The sequence below is a fragment of the Hermetia illucens genome, chromosome 3 (assembly GCF_905115235.1).
Source record: "Hermetia illucens chromosome 3, iHerIll2.2.curated.20191125, whole genome shotgun sequence".
In the NCBI taxonomy this organism is placed as follows: Eukaryota; Metazoa; Arthropoda; class Insecta; order Diptera; family Stratiomyidae; genus Hermetia; species Hermetia illucens.
The window spans coordinates 148,574,051-148,594,476 of NC_051851.1; the positions used below are offsets into that span (position 1 = coordinate 148,574,051).

Sequence of the window (20,426 nt, forward strand, 5' to 3'; positions counted from 1 at the left end):
GCAAGATAATGCTGAACCATTTTCAGCCACGCTTTTATAGCGTTAATGGCTCCACAGCTTACAAAAACTGTTTCGCTCGAAACGTTTCACCACAGGATCAAAGCTCTTACTGTACAGGACTATAATCTTGCAAGTCCTTATGTATTCCTCGAAAACCTGGGTTCTTAGCAAGAAAAATTGCGAACTCTTGGACGTGTTCGAGAAAAAAATCTTCCGAAGAATTTTTGGCTCCCTACGTGAGCATGGACGATTCCGTAGCCTACATAACGACGAAATCTATGAGCGATACCACGACTGTCAGGTTGTGGATAAAATCCGGTTCAACAGGTTACGGTCTGGATGAGGATGATTCAGCCCAGTCTATAAGGACAACATCTATGGTTGAAAAGAAGACGAGGCAGACCCTGTCTGAGATGGAGCGACGGCGTAGGTCAGGACGTCAGACAGCTTTTAGGGATATCGAATTAGTGGACCTCGGCACAAAACTCGGGTGTCTATAGTTCCTTATTAACGCAGGCCTAGTCCGCATACCGGTTGTTGCGCCGTTGATGATGATGAATGATTTCGTTAGCGTACACTTCAACGTCTTCAGGTTGTTTTGATGACAACCTCAGCTAGATCATCTATGAAGCCGATTATCGTGGCCTCCTTTGGCACGGGAAGGACAAGAACCCCATTGTACATCCCGTTCCACAGGAGAGGACCCAACACTGAGCCCTGTGGTACACCTGCGGTGAAAGTGTACTGCTTGGATCCCTTGTCCGTATCGTACCAAAGTGTCCTCTCCGAGAGGTAACTTTTGAGGGGCTAATTCAAATAACTAGGGACATCCGTTTTAGCAAGTGAGCTTTTTGTCCACTCCCAGCTAACGAAATTGAATGCATTTTTGACGTTCAACGTCACCACGGCACACTATTTATCAGACGACATCACGTCTCGAGCCGGTTTCGAACGAACGTCTACGGCGTCGATCGTTGTGTAGGCTTGTCGAAATCCAAATTGTCGCTCTGATAGTCCATCCTTATATTCAATGAAAAGGAGCAGAATATTGTAGAAAGCCCTTTCGAACATCTTGCTTACTGGTATGATGATGGATCTCCTGGGTGCTTATTCGGCTTCGGGAACAAAACTAGTTTTTGCCTCTTCCAACGGTCGGGGAAAACTCCTTCTACCATGCATGTTTCCAATACGTTGATAAACCAGTGGAGTCTGGTCTTAACAGCGAGTTTAAGAGCTCTATTGGGAACAGCATACAGATCAGGTGCTTTGTTATCACCAATTCTCCGACAAATTTGCGCAAGTCCAATGCTTGCTTGTGTTGTTTGCGCTCCCCTTTATTCGCGGGGAAGAGCGTCATCACAATATCGGGCAGAAGATGTGGGTAAATCAGTTATGGTATCCGCCCTGTCATTTTCTTCATAACCACCCTGCACGCTGTTCCCCAGAGGCTTTGGTCTGCCTCTGCGCCAAGTTCCTTGAAGCATTCTCGCTTGCTGGTCCATGTAGCCTGCTTAAACCTACCTCGAAGGTTCACCTATATTTGGCGTTTCTCGTCGAAGTCCGGTCTTTCTCTAGATCGTTGGCTCCAAAACATGCATCCCGCAACTCCTCGATCTCTTCATTCTACCAATATTGTGAAAGCCTTTTTGCAAAGACCCGCCGCCTCGGCACAGCGTTACATGCTCTCGTTATGCGTCTCATCATTCGCTCTCTTTTGTAGCGCACCGCCGGGATTGAGGTTTCCCATATGAATGCATCCTCTTCAACAATAGTTTCCAACTCCGCGGAGGATCTTGAGGAAAATTGAATGATGGTCGCTATGAGTACAATTCTCACTGATAAACCACGGCATTCCCCTCGCCAATGTGGTAAAGGGGAAACATTTCCCGTATTTGCAAGCACCAAGTATAGCTCCGCGAAAACCTCGAGCGCGCGGCCCCTGGTAATGCGATTGCCGCAATGCACGGTCCACGCGTTGAAATCACCCGCTATGCTCTTGGGGTTTCAACTTCTTGCATCCGAGAATAGAATACCTAGCATTCCTTCGAATTCTGCTATCGTCACGCTTGGTGGAGCATAGCAACGATATATGTAGATACCAGTTATTTTTGGCCTGACGAATCCAATTTCAGGAAACTCCATTATTTCTTGAATGGCCTTGATTTCCACACGCCCATATTGCCGCCTTGCCAGTTACATCTGCAGCCCAGGCACCGCTTTTATTATTGCGATAAGGCTCGTTGATTATGGCAGTTTCGATTCCTTTCTCATAGATGCTCCGCGAGAGAAGGTCTTGCGCTGCCTCGCAGTGGTTGAGGTTGATTTGTATCAACCTCATTTATTTACTGCATTTAAGGCTCTCCTAAACACTGGGCATCTGGTCTGCAACGTGCCGACAGTCGACGCCCTTTTTCCCTTTGCAAAGTATACATTCAGGCTCAGCCTTGCACTCCCTGAATATATGACTTTCTCCCCCACATTTTCTGCAAATTTTTGACCTGTCACAGTTGCCGGTGCATTTCGCCGCAATGTGGCCAAATTCCAGGCATTTAAAGCAGCGCTTGAGAGACACTTGCCCCCTGAGTTAGAAAACGACCCAACCTATTTTTACTTTACAAGCCGCCAGCAGTTTTAACGCTATTTCAGCTGGTAAGCTTATAGTTGCCATTTGCGTGCCTCCGTATGCCTTCCTGAGTTCTCTGATTGCAGAATCTTGCAAACCAAGTGGCCCGAACTGCTTTTCTAAGGCGTTGCGGATATCCTCCTGTCTCGTGATATCATCAATGTCCTTACATTGTATAAAAAATCTCCTGCTTTCTGGCCCGTACTTGTGCTTCCTCTTCTAAAGATTTCTCCACCTTACCGAGGAAATTTTCAACCGTTTTGTCCGGAGACTTCTTCAGCTCCAGCATCAAATATTCCTTTTGGGAGCGTCTGATTTGGCTGACGTTTTCTCCAAGGTTCTTCAACTTAGGATCGGATTTGACCTTCCTAAGGAAATCGGCATAAGTTACATCACTTTTTTTGGAGATGATAATTAATTCGGGTCGTAATCTTCTTTTTTGTGTCGCATTTTTCTTTTCGCCAACATTGGTCCATGCTTCCTTGGTTCCTTTTTGGGGCTTTGCGTCGTCGCAGTTTCCACGATTTTGGTAACTTTGTTTGCCTTCTTCTTTGTCGGTGAGAGGCCTTTTCGAGTGCTGCCAGGATCTGAAAGAATCGTTCGCGCCCTCTATACTTCTTTTTCACGCTTTCTGCCCTTAGGATTTTGAGGGGGTGTCACTTCTAATGCTTGGGTGACGATTGATTTCTTCGAGGTATTTTTTCGTCCTTGGCACTATTGTACAGTACACGAATGGCTCGGAATATATTTTTGATGGCCTGTTGCACATTGTGTTTGTCTTTTATGAATTTGGACAATTATACTATTTTTCCTCCGAGTAGGGCACACGATGATTCGTCCGTATTCTGACACTGCCCCTCTGAACTTCGGGCCTAAAACGTGGAGTTGTGTTTCAGCTAGGGTCCTGTACGGCTTAGTTCGATAGAGGTTGGGTAGGTCAGTACAGACTGGTCCCGTTGTCGCCTGTCACAGCGGGGCTCTGATTGTGGTCACAAAGTCAATCCGTGTCTAAAAAAGGCCGCAAGTTAGATCAACTCGGCAGGTACTCACGTTAAACCACCAGGGATGTATTTGCACATGTTCACATGTACCTCTTTGCCAAAAGAGTCAACCCATACCGCTGCGCCGTAGAACAGAACAGATCGTATTGCATTCATCAGAAGACGTTGCTTGTTACTGCGCTACTGGTTTGATTTGCTAGAAAAACCTAACTTTTAAGTCAACTTTCAGTCCAAGTTACTTAACCGTTGGTTTTGATTCGATTATCAACTTGCCGATCAATATGGGACGCAGGGTCGGGATCCTCCTTTTAGTCAGCATGACTACTTCGATTTTTTACAGCGCAATGTGAAAACCTTGACCAGTCATCCATCCGCTTATTATGTCTACTTTGTGCCTGTTCCACTATGCATAACCGACCAGGTGCGACTCTTTTCGCATGTTGAGTCTTAGGAGGCTATCGCACGAAGCTTTCCGGAGGTCCGGCCCTAGGATGGATCCCTGAGCTAATCCCAACGGGGTCTCCATCCTCTTCTGACCCTCATATCTCTTCGAGTAGGGAGCAGTTTCTCAGATAATCTCTCAATATCCGTAACAGATAGCTCGCTACGTGGAAAGAATTGCCTAGTGTTCCTAGAATGTCGTTTCATCTTACGGAGCGAAAGGCATTTCTGGCATGAAGCGTTACGAGGAACAAGGCTGTGTCCTTGCGCTTGATGAACGGCATCCACGACTTACATGACAGCGTCCACCGTGGATCTCCCTACTTTAAAACCGAACTGTAGTGGTGATAAGTCGCCGACAGCACGTTTCTTTTTAGTGAGTGAGCTTTTCGACCACTTTCCCGGCAGTGGCAATATTCGAAGGGGTCAGGGTCGCCTTTCCCTTTACTGATCAGCACAAGTCTCTCTACCTTTCATCGCGAAGGAAGAATGCTCTCTTTCAGACAAGCTTTGAATACACTGACCAGTGGGGTTGGCCGATATTGGAGCACCACTCAATATTTTTCTTCCCGGATACCATCGGGTTCTTGTCCTTTCTTATTTTTCATAGAGAGGAGGGTCCTTCCAACTCTTTTATAGAGAAAAGCGGGCAATTTCATGAGCGGTTGAACTTCGGTGCTTATTGTCCTGTAGACTGGACACCGCCCCGAGCCCACAGTGGGCGTAACGCTCTCATCAGACATGCCCTAATCCTTATATAGAAACAAACTACCCTTTTCGTTGTAAGTATTTGCTGTATTGCCTACCAGTCACCTGTCAGGTTTCTGCAGGTTGCAAACGGGTGGGGGGGGGGGCGAATTCGTATCCTTCATATTCCCGGCGTATTGCTAGGCAACTTTCACGACAGCGAGTTATTTGCCCCGTCAGTTCGTAGGGGTGATACCAATCCGAGCGTTTTCTACTTCGTTGTTTTCTGTGACGCAGTCAGGATTCTGGATTCCCAGAGTGGGTTCTAGGCAAGAAACCTGTTGCCTCTTGTCCTTCTCCGTGTTTTTTTTAGCTCTGGAGAGTACCTGAGTTAATCCTCGTTTTCACCCCAGTTTGTTCCCTAATGGGCTATCTGCAATTCATTTCACGCTTGCGGCGCTGTTGATCTACATGCCCACCTGTAGTACGAAATACGATCCAGAAGCTCCCTCAAATCCATCAGCCCGTTTTTCTCATCTTTGCTGACGTTTTTCTGGCGGAACTTTGCAGACTGCATGTGTTTTATAATTGCGGTGCATTTCTTTCGCAAGGACGGTCGTTTAAGCTCTCACTCGGCTTATATTCGAAATAAATGAACTAAAATATTTTAATAAGCAATGTTAAAAGACTCGAAGAAGCTTATTTTCACGTCTGTCATAATGCTAAGGTACTTCGCTGCCCACATTGACAAGGTCATGGTTTCACCAACGTGAATAGAGAGGACTATGGGAACAATCTCCCTTGTCAAGACGACCACCTCAGTTTTCTCCTGAGTTAGGGAGAATCCAGGCCTAGCCATCTATCTGCAATACCACCTCACAAAATTAAAGGCGCTTCTTACGATTATCGTCACAACAAGCACCAGTCGTCGACAGTGGCGACTGTATGCCTCAGACAATCTCATCGCTTGGACCACTTCCTCAGTCGCAAGCATTGTGGATCGCCCCGGTACTTTTTTGTCCTTCATGGAAAAGACTGCCTCTTGAAGAGTGACCATTCCACACTATTCCTTCTCTCATTGGCCACGTCAGATCGGATGGGGTGGACATGAAAAAGTACTTGCTCCTATGGAGCAGGATGATCGATGAGTCGCGAGTTTTCTGGCAAGCAACTTATGCCTTAGGGACCCTAAAATCGACCTCGACTTGTTGATGTTGTGGGGGATTACCTTTTCGCTTTTTTGTCTTCTACGGATTTAAGGTTAGCCTCATCTTGGCCATTTGCTTTGTGCAATCCCTCGAAGTCTGAGGCAATTCCTTTTTGATTTTTAATTTCAGCCATCCATCAGTACACGACGACTTCCAGTGATGGACTTTCTTTCTGGATGCCGATGCATTGCATGCTGTTATGATAAAGCTCATTGTTGTGTTCACTAACGATTCAGTCGCAACTCTTATATCGGCATCCAGGTTCTGTGGCTCGTAGGAGTACTTCAGCAAATTTGCAAATGTCTTGTAGGTAACGGACGTCAAAACACGTTGTATCGCAGACACTAAGGATTCCGTAGCAAAGGTGATGTCAGGGATAGTGTCCTAGCAACTAGGTCGTCGGAATTTAGGGGTGCTACCGATATTAGGGGCAATAAGTTCCATCCTGGCCGCCATATCTAAAATTTGTGTGCCCCGAGAATCTGGTCGAGTTATGCCTCATTCGATGGCTTTGGTGTTAAACTCTTCTCCAGCTAAAACTTCTTATTTCGAATGAATGAGATAAACACTGAAAAAGGTCACTCCCTCACAACTAATCCAAAGAAGCGATATGCTCGGCCATGATGCCGCACTCACAAGTTGACCATATCTCTCACTCAGATGGGAGCATTACCAGATACATTGGCATACCACAATGGTCAACTCCTATCTGGGTAATATTTGCTGAGTAGCTGCAAGTCAGCTCTTCTTTCTTACAATAATGATGGTGGATTTTATTATTTTTAATCGAATTCATCAAAGAATGACCAATTAATGCACTAAGCGAATTCCAATGGAAAATCTGGTCCATTCTGATAGTACAGAAGGTCAAATTGCAAAAAATGTTTATTTTGTTCTATTTATTACGCATAGCCACCCCATTGCTATTTCTGATATTTCCAAGTCAATGACGCTGATACGATGATTACTCTGGGCGCTCTTCGATACATATGTACCCAGAAGACATCGACTCTTGCTCTTACTATCAATGAGTTTTGCGCAAATATTATAGATGCGTTCATGCAATGAATGAATGATGTCGAATTAAATTTGCATCATTCTCTAATTCTGATGAAAAAAAATTCGGGGGATTACACGAGATGGTATATCCTCGTCTGCAAATGAAAGTTGATATACTCCTTGGCATTGTTGGATTTGAAGGATGTGGGGGATTTTAATCTTTAGCTGCTTCTCATGGTACCAAATAATATCTGATGAAGCTTCGTAGCTGTAGTCATTTCAGACAACTCTTATGCGGAGTCAGGTCTGTTCGCCCAAGGCTTTGGAGCATTCGCCTACCACCATCACGACCAGCAAGTCAGTGTGAATATAACGTCTCCCGGTGCCACCGCCTACTTCATGTTAACTCAGCTGACAAGGCTGCTGTCCATTTGCGTCTGACCACCTCTGAGCACTGGTACGAAGTACATGTCATTGATCCGTTAAGAATAAGTGACGGAATTCCTTGAAAAGTGTCAACCGCTTACTAACCTGGATACAACTACTATGCCCAATACATCCTTTTACCCAGATAAATTGACTTTCGCTGTTCCTAACCCCATTTTCCTTTCAAGTCGGTATATCATCCGTATCTTCATCTCCACCTGTTACTATCTCTACGGTAGTATAGATTGGCATCAGCGCTTGGGTGGTTTGTGTAATATTCCAACATCAACAATAAATTATATTAGTTCAAGTTCCATCGATTTTAAGTTTCTTACGTTAAGTTAGCTATTAATATATGGTCGCCATTCATCCTCAGATGTGGCATAGCGCGTCATTCACAGCTATGCGGCATCGTTCATGGCGCGCGTAAATATGCTTTAATTCTTTACAGGACTTTCCGAGAAATTCATTTTTCCCCTCAACTGTTCTGCGCCAAGTGCTTCTTTGGCGGCCCACTATCTTGGGAGAGTGGGTTCTGCTGCAAGGCGTAGCCATCAATGAAATTGTCGCTCCTCCTTAATGTGGGACCTATCCATTGCCATTTCCGTCTATTGATCAACTCAGCCTTTGCGTTGACCAAGTTCTTTGTTCGAAATAGTAGCAGGCCAGCATACTCCGATGACACGTCGAGATCAAGTGCTGTGTTGTTGTTTTTGGTAATAATGATGGTCACCTTTAGTTTCAATCTAATCTTGTTTCTGAGATAACTGCAGGCAAGGCAGCAAAGGTGGATCTAGGGCTGTTACTGCATCGAGCGACATACAGCTCGGTGCCACGATCACGAAGGGCGAACCTCATAATGTCATACAGTTAAGAACTGTGGTGAAGTGTTCCTTCCACCTCTTTAGCTAGTCGTCATCGTGGATGAGGAGTTGATCGTTAACGTTCTTCACAGGATTATGGAAAGGTGAGGAGTCGCTACACTTCGTGATGCGATATACGGTTCTGAAACCGTTGCTCTCTATGATAGCATCTGCTTCCCAGGTCAGCGTAATAACAAACTCCCTTTTGGCACGGCGTACACTACATTGAATTTCCCGGGAATTTTCCAAGGTATCGAGCTCGAGCGCAGCGAGCAAGAGACCTTTAAATCCCCTCTGTTCATCGACCCGCTTCCACGATTCTGGAGATCCGGGATATGGGTGACGACCGGCATAGCACCCGAAAGCGGCCCAATGCTCATGGATATTCTCAGATGGTTTACTCAGTATATCTGCCATCCGATTAGCAAGATAGCTGTAGGTTTTCTATTTTAGTTGCTTTTTAAGACAAGCAGGGAAGACTTTGAGTGTATTCTTAAACTCCAAGTCACAGGGCGCAAAGATCTGACGACTATAAATTTCTCTCTAATGAAATATATGAAGTTAACTCTGTCCTGCTATTAACATAGTATGCTGGTCCCAAGCCCAGGTAAAGGAGGAGGGTTTGAGGCAACGTACTCTGTATTATCCTCAGTAAAATAAAAATGAAATGCTGAGATCAGGGAAAGAGATAAATAGAGTATAGTTGGAGTTATTCCACTATGCTAAATTCTACCTGATCTCTCTTGGGGATATGTCCCGCGACAGGCCGACCAAGAGAATGCATACAATGTCGTTACAAACATGATGATTGGATTGAGTCACAAGCCTCGGAGAAATGCTAAGGTGTCCACCTCAGTCGACGGGCCCTGGTCCTGTCGAGAAATGGGCAAGGTTCTTGACGCATGGACAGCGTCAGGACGTAAGCAAGTTAGTCCGAATAAAACAAACAAAACAAATACGTGTCTGCACGCTAAATGTTGGTACCCGAACCGGAAAGATGGAGGAACTTGCAAGAGCCCTTCGGAAGAGGCGCATTGATATCTGCGTTCTGCAAGAAACCCGATGGTCTGGTGCCAAAAGCTGCGACATTGAACGCGAACGCGGTAAAAATGGCTACAAACTTCTGTATTTTGGTAACCCACACACTCAATATGGTGTTAGCATTGCCATCTCAGAGGGTTTCCGTGATGCTATTAAAGAAGTCGAACGATTTGATGATCGGCTGATGAAGCTCACCATTATATCACCTGATCGGACTATTCACTTCTTCACCGCGTACGCACCACAGACAGGCCGACCTGATGCCGAGAAAGATGCCTCCTGGCAACTTCTCGATGAAAAGACTTGTCACGTGCCTGCTGACGACTATATTTTTATTGCCGGCGACCTTAATGGTCATGTGGGTGAAAAGGCAGACGGTAACAGGTGCCATGGAGGAAAGGGGTTCGGAGCGCGCAATGAGGGTGGCGAGCGTATAATCGATTTTGCGGACACCCATGACCTTGTACTTATGAATACATGGTTCATCAAACGATTGTCTCATCTTCCTACATTTTATAGTGGGAACAGTAAAACGGAAATCGATTATATTCTCATAAGACGCCGATATTTTACCACCGTCACTGATTGCAAAGTCGTTCCCTATGAGACCATCGCACCTCAACATCGGCCGTTGATTGCCGTCCTGCGAATTAAGTCATTGATATAACAGCGTGACCATTACGAATGTGGAAGAATCGTGGAACCAAATGAAAGACACGATCCACAAAGCGGCCTCTGCAACCCTCGGGGTCACCAAGCTGGGTAAGCGGTACATCAACCGAGATACTTGGCTTTGGAATAATGTTGTCGAAATGAAAGTCCGTGAAAAGAAACGCCTTTACCACAAATCCCTTGACGATAAAATGCCTGCTAATTGGCAAATTTATAAGAATGCCAACCGGAAAGCAAAGAAAGCAGCCGATGTCACTCGAACGGACCATTACAAAAATCTTTACGATAAACTGGACACTCGGGCTCTGATTGTGGTCACAAAATCAATCCGTGTCCTAAGAAGTCCATGGGATTAAGTCTTCCAGACAGGTGCTCACGTTAAACCCTCAAGGACTTAACTGTCAGCGCAACTGAAATCGAGGAGGCAATAAAATGAATGAAATCGGGGAAAGCCACAGGACCTGACGACATCGCATCTGAGCTCTGGAAAGCGAAGAGCTGGGACCCAACACTGTGGCTCAGTGAATTCTTTAACCGGGTTATTCAGGAAGGAAGAACACCATCTAACTGGCAAGAAAGTGCCACTGTTCCAATATGGAAAAAGAAAGGTAGCCCAGCAGAATGTTCAAATTACCGTCCGATCCGATTACTTTCCCAAACCATGAAGATTTTTGAACGCATTCTTGACAATCGTATTTGCGAAATCGTTGAAATGACCGTGAATCAAGCCGGATTTGTCAAAAATGCGGAACTACTGACGCAATACACGCTGCGCGGTTACTCATGGAGAAACACCGTGAGAAGCATCGCCCTCTTTACATTGCCTTTCTGGATCTAGAGAAAGCGTTTGACTGTGTACCACACGAACTCATCTGGTATGCTTTACGACAACACTTCGTGCCAGAAGAACTCGTGCGCTGGGTTCAATTGCTCTACCACGATCCGAAAAGTAAAGTTCGAAGTATGGCGGGTGTATCAAAACCGCTTCGTGTCTCTGTTGGTGTTCATGAAGGAAGTGCCCTCTCACCACTCCTCTTTGTTCTTGTTATGGACACCGTTACACGGGATATCCAAAGTCTAGCGCCCTACACACTGCTTTATGCAGATGTTTTCCTAGCATCTGATAGCAAAAATGATCTCCAGCAAGTTGTCCAAAAATGGACTGATCGCCTCATGCACGGTCTCAGATTGAATCTAAACAAAATTGAACTTTTGACGACTGTCCCCTGTGAAACAGGCACAATCACTGTCAGCGGAAATGATCTGTCCAGAACTGAGCGATTTAAATATTTCGGGTCAACGCTATCAGCCAATGGAGAACTGCGTTATGAAATTGCTTCACACATTAACGCAACCTGGATGAAGTGGCGCTCCACAACTGGTGTTCTTTGTGATCAACGTATCAACGAACGTCTCAAATCTAAAATTTACCGCAATGTTGTCCGTCCTGTCGCTCTCTGAGTGTTGGCCAACTATAAAAGACAATGAACGGCATCTTGCGGTAATGGAGACGAAGATATTGCATTGAACTGGTGGCGTGACACGTTTTGATCACATCCGAAATGAGGCCACGCAATTCGTGCTAACGAGAATTCACTTGCCAAGATTGGTCTGAACATCGAAGTCGATGGTAAACGACCAAAAGGCAGACCTAAACAACGGTGGCTTGATACGCTAGATGGGAGATTTGAAAGTCTCGAGATTGCACCCAGATCAGGAATTCGATAGAGCCAAATGGCGAAACCGATCACGACGATCCGACCCCGCTTGTGAACGGGACAAAGGCTGAAGAAAAAGAAAGAAGAATGGAATATATGAAGCTCTCGAAATTAAGCCTACTATACTAAGGCGTGTTATGCGAATACAGTGAACAGATACCATGAGTATACTAAACGAAATGGGGGACATCTGGACGAGAGGAGAGCCTCCGGACCCGGATTTTTTTCTATGGCCCTGATGATACGCCTTTTCCGACAACACCATTTACTATTAGAAACGAGTGTATTTACATATACAGAAGTTAAGGTTAAAAAGGCTTCGATTATATTTGCAGCTGAAGACCTCATCTAATTACCATATATTATCTTAATTCGCTCCCATGGTCTCCATAAATTTTGCTACTCATTCTCATACAAACTTAACCAAGAGCTAAATTAATCAAATGAGGAGAACAAAAGGCAAGGGCAGGATCTGTACTTTTCTAGGCGAAAATAAAGTCGATTCTCAGATATTTTCACACGTGTATCTAGACTCCAATTAGTTTGAATCCGGAGAACATGCATTTAAATTCATAAATGCATGCACGCAATAATTAGGAAGAGCTAAATTAAGTCATTAGTCAATTATGCTTCTGTACTTGAACTTAATAGGTGCATACAGACTAGGCAGCCAACAGATGGAAGGTAGTGGATAGTTAGAAAATGAGCTTTGCTTGTGTGACAACACAACATGTGTTTATATCTACTTACATGCTTTTATGCATTTTCGCAGTTTAGATTATCTGTTTGGTGATAATTTTCCATAGTTAAGATAAAGTGAAGTATATTCGTTCGTAGCCTTGGAATCCAGGCAAGCGGCCCACATAAGATATTTTTCCCAGGCACAGTATTTATTGGGCGGTAGTAGGGTAGAATGTGAGTTCGGGTAGTTTGCAGAGCCCTCAGTCCACGGTGGAAGCCTGAGTAATGAGTAATGTACAGGGTGCGGCAGCATAACTTCCTTTTTTCAAAACTCAATAAAAACTATTGTATGCATCGGAAAATATTTATTTATTTTTTATAATGTAGGTACATGTCTAAGGTTTTTATTTACATTGTTTTGAAGATCAAATCTGTTAGGTGACGTCCCCCATTCTCCATACATTGCGTAAACCGATTTCTGGCGTTTGTCATGACTCTTGTTAGCATAGCAGGTGTTATGTTGGCAATTTCTTCTTGGATGTTGGTCTTCAAATCTTGTAGGGTTCTTGGACGGTTCACATAAACACGGGATTTTAAAAAACCCCATAGAAAAAAATCACAAGGGGACAGATCGGGAGAGCGTGCCGGCCATTCCAAATCGCCTCTAATTGATAAAAGGCGCTCTGGAAAGTGTTCCCTCAAAACAGCCATCGATGCTCTTGAAGTGTGTGCTGTTGCACCGTCTTGTTGGAACCAAGTGTCCCCCAAATCCAAATTTTCTAGCCGTGGGAAAAAAAATTCTGTAGCATGTTTACATACCGGTCCGAATTCACTGTCACTGTAACCTCATTTTCCTCAAAAAACCAGGGACCAATAATTCCAGCTGAGGAAATTGCACACTACACTGTGACTTTGGGTGAATGCAAAGGCTTTTGATGCAATTCTCGAGGGTTGGTGTCAGCCCAGTATCGCATGTTTTGTTTGTTAACCGACCCACACAAATGAAAATGGGCTTCATCGCTAAAAAAAACAATAGCACCCTCGGGAACGACATCAAGAAGAAGCTCACACGCGTTCATCCGAGAATTGAAGTCACGTTCTGAAAGTTCCAGCACTATCGCCATCTTATAGGGATGCAAATGAAGATCATTACGAAGAATTCTTCTCACAGAATGATCGGATAGTCCAAGGGCAGATGCGTGTTTGCGCGCAGAACGCCGTGGCGATCGCAACATTGACGCTCTCACTGCTTCAATGTTCTTAGGTGATCTAACGGGCCGAGGGACACCAGTTCTTCCTTTTGTCGCACTTGCAGTTTGTCTGAATGTAGTGACCCATGTAACAATTGATTTCCGGTCTGGAACGAGAGCCAACGGGGCTAAATTAAAGCGATTCCGAAATGCACGCTGTGTTGCAATAACCGAACATCCGCTTGAAAAGTAAACCTCAACGGCAAAGGCACGCTCCCCACTATTCCAACGCATGATGGCGACTGAACCGTGTCGGGACAAAACATTACAGTATCCCCTCTTGAACGAGACCAGTAGCGCTCCGCTATGACATCAACTAACTGAGTGGCGCGCATTTTAAAAAAGGAAGTTATGCTGCCGCACCATGTATGACGTCAACAGTCGTATTATCAATCTCGGTATCTTAGGAAATTCGCAACCAAGTTACTCGTTAGTTACCCCATTGGCTTAATCGTTGGCAGGTCAGTACAACCGATAATGATTCCATTGAGATTGTTGGGAGGCTTCAAAATTGAGAATACTTCTTGCAGAATACACTCTTAGTACTATTCCATCTTGGTAATTATGTAAGTTTTGTGGCTATTGCGGAGTTAGTATTTGCCTCATTCTCGGTTCTCGAGATAGTCTATAGAAGTGTGAATCTCGTCAACCTGACTTTTTACATATTTTCGGAGAACCTTCCATTTTCTGTCAGACTCAACCGAGTGTCACACTTGGCTGAACCTTGCTTACTTAATAGGAGTCTGTTTCTCTGATCCTTATTCCCGGATTATTTTCCTTTTCCCCCTAAATGTGGTAGAACGGGACAACCACCCCTACTTGCCGTTACTGTCATTTTTTCGAAATGTATTTCAGCTCCCCCATCTCGGTTCATCTGGGATAGTGGATTTGTTATCTTTTCTTAGAGTGTGACTCATCCACAGACACTCCCGCCGTCTAAATAACACGCCCATATCTCGATGAAGCTCTTCAGTTGTTATTATCTCAGGCAAGAGTACCCAGATGGCGCGGCGAAGACAGGTGTTGACTTGAAGTTTTCGAATAACAGTGACGGTCACTTTCAATATGGTATTCTCATATAGCGAGACAGAGGGGACATGGGGGCGGAACAACTTCAATTTGATGATGGTAGATCAGATTAGGTAGTAGGTACATAGATTTTCGACAAAACAGAAAGAGCGGGAGGTTCCAGATTGGAAACCAGGTTGTTCCCCCCCCCAAAACCCTTCAATTATCGTACTCAAAACGGGTATTCTTTTCCGGAATCTTCAGTATCATCCCAAGCTTTAACTCTCTGGGAAAGATTTCAGGCTTCCACAAATTATGAATAAGCGGAAGTAACAGCTCTATCAGGGACTTAAGGAGCTGCTACGGACAGTTCTGCAGGGAGATCGTCACGCTCAGTGATTTCCTAACGTTTGAGGGAATTAATGGTTGTGATGACTTTACGTTTCTTTGGATGAGCACTCATCCATAAGTTAGGGTGACTGGTTCTTTCATCCAGAAGGGGTGGAATTTCCTACACAAGTTGATTCACTTTAAAGTTTTTGTAGTCAGCTAGCTTTTATGTCGTCCTGCCAGAGAAAAGAGCATTTAAGCTTAGTAGGGATGGTTAGTTAGAAGAAATCCAAGACGAATGTAAGGAGGATGATTTTTTAAAGCGAAACTTCATTAAAACCGATTCAATATCTAGCTGTCTATCACACCCCATTTACCCGGAAATTGCTGAACCTATTGCCATGAAATTAGATGACAAGGTGTGGGTCTGTGAATCCCTTTAACTATAGCAAGTAGCGCCATTTTCGGTTTAGTTTAGGGGAGGGGGTACAATTTTTTCAAATGAAAGGGTTCAGTTAGTACTTCTTTTATTTTGGATACCGTAGGTGCGTGAGGGTCCCAAATTCATAAATTTTCAGAACCTACTCAACCAAAAAACCGAAAAAAATCATAGCAATGCACCTTTATATAATTTAAGCCTTAAAATACACCCAAATAAGATTCATCAGAGACCTTCCTTTCAAGTACAAAATTTGGCATGGGTATAAATGAAAATGTAAGACAAGATGCTGTTAGTAGATACTCACCCTTACGGTCCCCGCGATTGAAAGTGCTACCCCTAGTGGAGAGAGTGTAGTGAGTTGATACGGAAAAGAGAACGCCTAACTACAATTGTGATTACTACGGGGTAACAAAATCATGGAGCTCTGCGAATTTGAATGGCGGAATATTCATTAGAATATAAGATTCATACTAAGAGGCATCAGGTTGAAGTATGGGAAGGCCCAGAATGAAAGAGATGTGAAGATGCCGGCGAAAAATTAAGCCAAGTGATTCAAGTGATGTCCATTCAAAACACGGGAGAGGAGGAACCAGGGATGAGGCTACGTGAATAGCTGAATGAATCAACAGGGCAAGAAACCCCCAAAAGGAAAAAAAGGCTCAACTCCCAAGTGGAGCAGGCGAGGAGGATGGCTGAAGTTGTCGGCGAAACTTATGTAGTTGTAAATCAGAGAAGGATACGACCGGAAGTTATCGTTATCTTTAAATGAGGAGAAGACACGCTGAGATTCTCAGGAAAGTGAAGGCAGATTCAGAATTTACGAATTTCGGAGATAATCTTAATCGCATTAGACAACCCTAAAATGGAGACCTTATCTTGGAGCTTAAGAAATCCAAGGACGTAACTGCAGAGAGTTCTTTGGGTTGGAAGCCAATATAAGGGCTTTCAGGTCAGAGATCTTTATTGTCTGCAATAATGTAGATGAACTCATCACGAAGAAGGAGGTTTGTAAGGTCTTGGAAAAGGAATTGGGTCTTATCGGAAGCGTTAGTGGTAAAAACGCTACAGAAAGCTTACGGTACAACACGAACAGCCATTATTGGCGTAGCAGTGGAGCCCGTATTCAACGCGACTTCGAAGGCATGTACAAATGCGGATCACAGGTCGAAGCAATGTAGGATATGCGGAGCGGGGGACCATATCAACAAGGACTAAGGAGTTGACCCAAAGTAAACACCGTGTAAAGGAAAGGAGGGTGTGGACTAATGGTACATTGTAGGCAGCAGCGTGTGTCCGGAAAACAAGAGATGACACAAATGATACAAATCAACCTCACACTCGCAAACCATCCGCGAGAAAGATGTCGTCGTGACCATAATTAGTCAGTCATATCATATCAAATGTGCCAAGCAGTGCTATAGGCTTGCTGAGAACAAGTCTTTCAGTAAATAATGGAGCACACGAAGGAGGGATTAATCAGAGCGAAAGTGAAAGGAAACTAAATTTATCGCTGCTACGGTTTCATTCAGCGTTACACTTACCGAGTAAGAGAAAATAGTGGGCGCATGTGTTCTGGTTACGAGATGACGTTGGCAGAAAATCATAATAAAGGATTTTATCGCGTGGGCTCCGTTCAGTGGAAAAAGGAAAACTTAGTGTTGCTTCCCAAACCTAATAAACAACTTGGAGATCCAGCATCATATCCCCTGATCTGTTTGTTGGATACTATGGGGACGAGGATGGAAAGTGTCATCTGCAATTGACTGTTACCTACTGTCGAAAGTAGAAATAGTTTTTCAGACCGCTAGTATGGGTTTTTACTACTCTATGGTAGATGCAATAGGTACGTTGATGAGTTTGACAAAATACTCACTGAATTCTGGTGGCTGTTGTACCATGTTGGCATTGAATGTCAAAAATGCATTAAACTTTTCCAACTGGGATCAATTTAAAGACGCATCGGCTGACATAGGTATTCCTGGATATTTGGAAGCCCGGTAAAGAATTACAACTCAGGGAGAACTCTACATCGTCACAGCGGGGGTATTACAGGGCTCAGGGGTACGCGACGGAGATAATGAGGGTGGTAAAGACCTGGTTGGCAGATGAGAAAACCCAAGCGGTATTAACAACGAACCGTTGAACAAAACACTGTTCAGGTGGACACTCGGTCGTCTCTAGGTCGGCTATCAGATTCTTGGGGATGATGATTGATGCCAACCTGAACTTTACGTAGCACCTAGAGTATACGTGTCAAAAGGTAGCTAGTGCCACCGTGACAAAATGTTGCCGAACGTTGGTTAGCTGAAATACTATAGAAGATTGGTTTTAATTGGAGTGGTGTAAACTACTTTGCTACATAGGTGACGCATCTCCCTCGACGTGGAGGGAGCTCAGTAAGGAAGATCCTCCAGGAAACGGGAGGTGACACCTGAAGCCAAGCGGTAATCAAAACCCCAAGCCAAGGTGTGACTACCGTGCCGAGGGCTGAATGGTCACAGGGGTTCAGATGTGGCCGTAAACGGTGAACTCTGGGTACCAGGCGACCCCCAGTTTCAACTAGCCTTGTCTCGGCAAAAAGGGGCTCTGCCGAGATCGACTTACTTTCCCCGGAAAAATTGAGGCCATGGCAGCCAACTATGAAAAAACAAAAAAACAAAAACATAAACCTACTAAGCAAACACAATTGAACTTCGATCGTGACGATCCAACTCCGAGTGAAGGGGCAACCCTGAGCTCATCGATGGAGAACCTGAGTCTAGACTCAGATTCCCCACTTATTCAAGTGGGAACCAATTCAATTGGGACCCAGTCCTTAACGGACGAGCCGAAGCAGGCCCCTTCTGTCAGTACTCCTGACCCCAGGCTCCAAGCGGCGCCACCTGCTGAGGCTAAAGTCTTGCCCATGGGTAAGCACCTGTCCACGGACAGCAAACTGCCTTCGGGCAAACCGCCTTCGGGCAAACAGCCTCCGGGCAAACCGCCTTCGGGCAAACCGCCTCCGGGCAAACCGCCTTCGGGCAAACCGCCTCCGGGCAACGCACAACCAAAGAGCTGTGCCAAGGTTGAGGGGAAAGGAGCGTTCGGGGCAATTGCGGCTAAGGGGAAACCGAAGCGGCAGCGGCCCTCGGACGATCCTAACTCTTCGACACAAAAGGTGGCAAAGAGGGCTCGGCCGGCAACGGCTAGGCCTTTATTTGCAGTCAAGGCTATCGAAGCCGATGGATGGGTCCTGTATGACGACTCTAATCCATCCGGCTACGATACTGAGGAAACTCCTCCTAGCTGTAAGGACTGTGTCCGCGCAAGGCATTAAGCTTTGCTTTGAGTCGGTAGGTGTATACCGTAAAATGTTACGGCTGAACTTTGCCGACGAAGACACGAACGAGTGGCTCAGGCAGTACTGCTCCTCCCTTAACGATGTGTGGGAGGGTGCGCGACTAACCTTGAAAAGGGTCTCTGAGCTTCCATCGATCAAAAAGTGCTTTCTCTGGCTTCCAGAAGAAGAGCGAAATGGTGTCGGGGTTCTGGAACAACTTGGTGTACAGAACAACTTCTGGTTGCTGGTACCTGGTTGCTGTTAGGCAGCAAAACAGGAGAGAGAACCGATAGGCCGGGAACTTTTCTCACTATCGGCGTTCCCGAACCTGATGTTAAAAAAGTTCGGGAAAAATCGGGTTGCCGGCTCTACTATGGGCCGTCACGTTACAAGTGTCGGCTCCTAAAACCATTGAAGGGGACATGCAGCCCCCGGCATCTACATCTGAAACGTAAATGAGGTGCCACATATCCCAAGTAAATTTGCAGCATTGTAAAGCGGCGGCTGCACTTATCAGTCGTCGGATCAATAGCTGCAAGACATTTATATACCTCATACAAGAACCGTGGGTTGTTGGTGGGGCAGTCAGGGGCCTAAACTTCCAACATGCTGACCTATTGTATGCCAATGGAAGTGATCGACCCAGCACCTGCATGGTAGTCTCCAAAGACTTCCAGGCTAACCTGGTTAACGACCTATGTGATGGCGACACCACATCGGCTAAGCTAACCATAAAAAGTCAACAGGGAGATAAATAGATACTATGGTGCTCTGCATATTTCCCCTACGACGGAGAAGACGTTCCCAGTGGAACATTCATCAGAGCTATCCAATATGCCAAAAGTGGAGGCATGGGGGTAATAGCAGGATGTGATGTCAACGCTCACCACATATGCTGGGGAAGTTCGAACATCAATGCAAGAGGATCGAGACTACTGGAATATTTAGTAGGAACCGATTTGCAGATCCTAAATGTGGGTAATGAACCCACTTTCTTCAACGTGGTCAGGCGAGAGGTCATCGACATCACGGTGGCATCTCCTGACATCGCGGCTCTGATCGGAGAGTGGAGAGTATCAAACGATATCACACTCTCGGATCACAGACGCATTGATTTCGTTATGGGCATGGATCTACCTCCACCCACTCCATTTCGGAATCCGAGGAAGACAAATTGGGTAATGTATCAAACAGAATTGAGCGCCCGAGTCACGATCCCTGGGAGGCGCATCAAATCCATTGCTGGAATTGAGAAGACAACCCAGATGATCACAACTAGCATGAGAGAAGCTTTCGAAGAAAGCTGTCCACTCAAGATGCCAAAGAAGACTAAAACACCATGGTGGAACTCGGATTTGGCAAAACAGAGGAGAACGACAAGGATGCTCCTTAATCGTGCTCTGAAGGGTGAATCAAGCACTAGCCGGAATCGCTATAAAGAGGCACAGAAGGCTCTAAAGAAGAGCATTAGATCGGCTAAACGATCATCTTGGAGACGCTTTTGCGAAGAGACTAACTCTCTTGAAGCAACCTCAAAGCTGAAGCGGATTCTGGTCAAAGAACTTAGCCAGAAACTGGGTTATTTACGTTTACAGAATGGGAAGTACACAGAAAGCGATGAAGAAACGGCAAATCATTTGCTTGAAGTACACTTCCCAGGCAGCATCCAAAATCTAATCTCGGGGCCAACAGGTGCATACAGCCCTCAACCGAGAGA

General features: G+C 45.2%; 1 protein-coding gene across 3 annotated transcripts in view; it reads right to left on the reverse strand.

Annotated features, from left to right (window-relative positions):
- Nucleotides 1-20,426, reverse strand: part of LOC119653257 — a 30,751-nt gene that overhangs the window by 3,077 nt on the left and 7,248 nt on the right. The gene's annotated exons all lie outside the window — the stretch shown is intronic.